This window comes from Sorex araneus, chromosome 8 (genome assembly GCF_027595985.1).
Source record: "Sorex araneus isolate mSorAra2 chromosome 8, mSorAra2.pri, whole genome shotgun sequence".
Classification (NCBI taxonomy): domain Eukaryota; kingdom Metazoa; phylum Chordata; class Mammalia; order Eulipotyphla; family Soricidae; genus Sorex; species Sorex araneus.
The window spans coordinates 30,091,455-30,096,965 of NC_073309.1; positions in this window are offsets into that span (position 1 = coordinate 30,091,455).

Consider the following 5,511-nt stretch of genomic DNA (forward strand, 5'->3'; position numbering starts at 1 on the left):
CCCACCTCTGGGCCCCCTGCAACATCAGGGGAGAGCGTAAAGGCAGAGAGAACTGCGGGCAGGGGAGTTTGCAGGGGTCACATGCACACCAAGATTTTTCTTTTTCTTGTTTATTTTTGTTTGTTTTGTTTGGGGACTGTGCTCAGGGGACCACTCCTGGCAGTGCTCAGGGAACCATGCGAGTTGCCAGGCTCTGAACCCAAGTTGACCGTGTACAAAGCAAACATCTTATCTGCTGTCCTGTCTCTTTGGCACACACACACCGGGATTTTCTTTCTTTTTTCTTTCTTTTTTTTTTTTTTTTATTTTTGGGTCACACCGAGCAATGCTCAGGGGTTACTCCTGGCTCTGCACTCAGGAATGACTCCTGGTGGTGCTCACGGGACCATATGGGATGCCAGGGATCGAACCCAGCTTGGCTGCGTGCAAAGCAAACACCCTGTCCACGTGCTGTCGCTCCAGCCCTGTCACAGGGGGATTTTCTGCAGAGCAAGGCAGGCACTTTTGTTATCAATTCTCCAGGTACAAGTGAACACACAAATGCCCAGACAGGTTTCAGACACCCGTGGGGCTGCATTTTTGCACCGAACACAGGAGTACTTTACCAATTAATTAATTAATTAATTAATTAATTAATTAATTTGCTTTTTGGGGTCACGCCTGGCGATACTCAAGTGTTACTCCTGGCTCTGCACTCAGGAATGACTCCTGGTGGTGCTCAGGGGATCGTGCCGGGGATCGAACCTGGGTTGCCAAATGCCCTACCTGCTATCCTATCACTCCGCCCCACATATTTCTCTTGTTTTGTTTCTTTTTTGTTTGTTTTTTTGGGGAGTCACACCCAGCTGTCTCCAGGGCCTTACTCCTGACTCTGTGCTCAGGAGTCACTCCTGGTGGTGCTCAGGAGATAATGGGGGATGCCAGGGATCAAACCTAGGTCGGGGGTATGCAAGGCAAGCACCCCACCCACTGTGCTATCTCTCTGACCCCGTGAATACAGGAGTACTTTCATACATAGTTTTCAACGTGCAGTGCAGGGGGCCTTTGCATTAGGAAGCAATGGCTTATGTGATGGGCACGACCTCTTGCCAGCAGGTCTCCAAGATTCTGTGGAGCCCAGTGGGAAATCTAGAGCCCAAAGTTTGTGAGTGGGAGGTAAAAGGCATGTGGTGGCCTCAGTGTTTTGATCTAAAAATGGGCCACTTCTTAGTGCATGACGGGGAAGACCATGGGTGAAACGGTGCTGACCACTGACAGGAAATGACCACTGACAACACAGTGTGACCAGTGACAGGGAATGACCGTGGATGAAGCAGTGCTGACAGCCGCTTGACTTATCTGGCCAAGCTGGGAGCCAATCCCAAAGCTCCCCCTCTTTCTTTGTACACCACCCGTAAGCTCATCTCTTAGGAAGGTTCCAGAAATTCTGCTTAGAAAACTTATCCCTTAAAAGCCGAAATGGGATTTTTCTTCCCAAATCCGTTCCTTGGGGGAAGTTCTCACAGAGAATTCTTGTAATTTCCCGTTATAAAATTTTATGTGCAATTACAAACAATGAACTGTGAACATTAATTGGGCAGACCGGGAGATTTTCTGTTTTTAAATCACTGACTGTTTTAAAACCTCCCAGACCAGAAGGAAGTGGCCAGAGGAAATAAGCTTCCCGAGGGAGGCCCAGGCAGCGGCTCAGCCTGCCTGTGTGGGGGTCCTCCGGGGAGGAGGGGGCACACTGTGCCTGGTGAGCGGGGTGTGCTGCATGCTTTCCAGCTCTCCCTGTGCACAGGCATGTATGAATCATGGTTTTCTACCACTCTGCCTGCCAGGACATAGCTCAGTTTCATCCATCCACTCATCTCCCTCTCTATTTACCCATCCATTTATCCATCCATCATCCATCCATCCATGCACTCTCTCCATTTACCCATTCATCCATCTATCCATCCATCCATGCTCTCTCCATTTATTCATCCATCCATCCACATATCTCTTCATTCATCTACTCATGTATCTATTCATTCATCCACCCATCCATCCATCTCCATCAATCCATTGATCCATCTCTCCATTTATCCATCCATCCATCATCCATGCACTTTCTCCATTTACTCATCCATTCATCCATTCATGCACTCTCTATTTACCCATTCATCCATCTATCCATCCATCCATGCTCTCTCCATTTATTCATCCATCCATCCACATATCTCTCCATTCATCTACTCATTTATCTATTCATTCATTCATTCACCCATCCATCTATCTCCATCAATCCATTCATCCATCTCTCCATTTATCCATTTATTCATCCATTTATCTTTTATTTATTGAATCATTGTGAGATACATAGTTACAAAGTTGTTCATGTCTGGGTTTCGGTTATACAGTATTCCAACACCCATCTCTTTACCAGTTTACACCCATCTTAAATCTTTCTCTGTTTATCCATTCATCAATCCACCTATCCATCATCCATCCACCCAGCCATCTCTCTCTCCATCCATGCATTCATCCATGCATCCATTCACCAATCCTTTCCTCCCTCTCCCCTTCCCTCCCTACCACCCTTATTCTCTTCATCCATCCACCCAATGAAAACCAGTGTTCATTGGCTGTCTACTATGTACCAAATTCTGGGTATAAAACTGTAAACAAGATGGGTAACCTTCCCTCCCCTCCTGGAACTGACTTTCTTTTCTTTTTTTCATGGTTCAATGCCGATTCTTTTTTTTTTTTAATTGAATCATCATGAAAAACGTTACAAATCTTTCAGGTTCAAGTCTCAGTCACTCAATGATCAGATCCCCATCCCTTCACCAGTGCACATGTTCTACCACCAAGAACCCCAGTACACCTCTCCCATCCCCCTACCTCTGTGGCTAATGATCTTCACTTTATTCTCTCTATACTTTGAATACATTCAATATTTCAACAGAATACTATTATTATTTAGAATTCTCCCCCAACAATCAAACCTGCTAAAAAGGTATCATTTGACAATTTGTGTTCCATTGCTGAGAATGAAGAATATATAAGCTATCGCGGCCAGGCAGTTTTGGATTTCTGATATTTTAGCTCAGTTCACAGTTTCGTGTGTGGCTGCTCTGGATCTTGTCTGGGCAGAGAGCGTGCTGATAACACCCCCATCCCAAGATCTCCTTCGTGCCACGTCACTGCAAACTCTGGGTAGTGGGTTCTAGAAGATGGTGGTCCCCTTCCAAGTGGGTGACTTCCATTTTTTTATTCTGTTTTTTTCTTCCTTTTCCTTTTTCCTTTTCTTTTCTTCCCCCTTTTCCCCCCTTTCTTTCTTTATTTTTCTGGTTATTGGGCACACTAGACATGCTCAGAGCTTACTCCTGACTCTGCTCAGGGAATGCCTCTAGCTGTGCTGGGGATCAGAGGGACACCATATGCAGTCGGGCAGGGGATCAAACCAGATTGGGTTGCATGCAAGGCAAGTGCCTTAACCTCTGTGCTATCTGGTCCATGGAACTGACATTTTAACAGGGAGACAAAGAGTAGACACAAGAAGAAGAAGCAGGAGAAGGAGGAGAAGCAGAAGGAAAAGCAGGAGGAGGAGAAGGAGGAGGAGGAGGAGAAGAAGAAGGAGAAGAAGAAGAAGGAGGAGGAGAAGGAGAAGAAGAAGAAGGAAAAATGATGGTAGAAGGTGTGAGGCTGAGGGATAGTACAGCTGGAAGAGCACTTGCCTTGCATGTGGCCAGTCAGGTTTGATGTCCAGCACAGTCCCCCAGCAGAAGAAAACTAATTCTTACAATGGGCCTAAGAGAAAACAGGCTGGATGGCGGACAGAGCAATCGGAGGGAGAGAAAGGGGCGGCCTCCCTGAGGGATTTTGCTCTGTTTTGCTTTGGGGTCCCACCTGGTGATGCTCAGGGCTTCCTCCTGGCTCTGTCCTCAGGGAGAACTCCTGGGGGGGTGCCCAGAGACCATAGACAGTTCTGGGGGATGGAACCCAGGGCGGCTATGGGGAAAGCAGGTGCCCCACCCGCTGTGCTATTGCTCCAGCCCCGGGATGAGGTGTTTGAGCAAAGATCTGAAGGATGCCTGGGCGGCGGGCGGGGGGGTGGTGGGTATACCGGGGCAGAAGTAGAAGAGCGAGTCCGGTGACCCAGGTGAGGCGTGCCCCTCGCCTTCTGAGGACTGTCCCCATCACTTGCCACTTGTCAGTCCCCGTGGCCGGCTGCAGTCTCCGTGTCGTTCATACTCCGATACCCCGTGAGCGGGAGAGCCCCATCCATGCCCCTCGATCAGCCTCCCGTCGTGATGTCTGTTTTACTATTAGCCATCGTCGTTAACCTCTCCCTCCCTGTGCCCCATTCGTGGGTCGGCTCTGCCAGAGTCGTGTCCGTATGGGGAGAAGCCGCTCGAGGGAAGTTGGGGAATACTCTGTCTCATGCCCCTCTGATGGTCCTAGAACGTGGTCCCATGGGGACTGCACCCCGGGAGGGCAGGGTTTCCCCATGTTCCAGAGAAGCACTGTGTGCTGGCACACTTTTGACTTTATTTATTTATTTAAATTTAAATGTTTTTGCGTTTTGTTTTGTTTTGTTTTGCTTTTTGGGTCACACCTGGCGATGCACAGGGGTCAGTCCTGGCTCATGCACTCAGGAATCACCCCTGGCGGTGCTCAGGGGACCCTATGGGATGCTGGGAATCGAACCTGGGTCGGCTGCATGTAAGGCAAACGCCCTACCCGCTGTGCTATTGCTCCAGCCCCTTAAATGTTATTTTTATAAGGTTCACAATAATTTATCACATTCGATATTCCAACGCCTATCCCACCAACCGTTACACCTTCCCAACACCACTCTTTCAAATTTTCCCAACCATCACCCAAGCCTGCCTCAATTTCAGACCCTAAACAATTTATTTTGTATTGTTTGTTGTGAATCTTCTGCTAAAAATGATTAAAAAAATGTTGTATCTCACCCTGGAGCCATTAATCCCTTGTATAAGAGATTACTAACGTGTTGTTACAGGTTGAAGTGCTTATATATATATTAATTTATATATATATATTTTTATCAAGATCGGTTGTCTTCTACTTTATTTATTTATTTATTTATTTATTTATTTATTTATTTATTTATTTATTTATTTATTTATTTTTCTCCTGGCTCTGCACTCAGGAATTACTCCTGGCGGTGCTAGGGGACCGTATGGGATGCTGGGAATCGACCCCGGGTTGGCCGCGTGCAAGGCAAACACCCTACCCGCTGTGCTATCGCTCCAGCCCCTGTCTTCCACTTTATACCCCATTCACTGTGGTGGCTGCTCCTGGTGCATTAGCAGTGTAGAGCATGAGGTATTGCACGGCCCCAAATGTGGCTGCGCACTCCAGGAATTTGCTCTGGATTTTAGACGACTATAGCTGGCCGTGCTCCGAGGACCGTGTGTTGTGGTGCCCGGGATGGAATCACATCTCCATCTGCAGTCTGTACTCCACCACCGGGCATCTCCCAGCCCGGCCTGATTTCTTAAAGGGCCGCTCTGC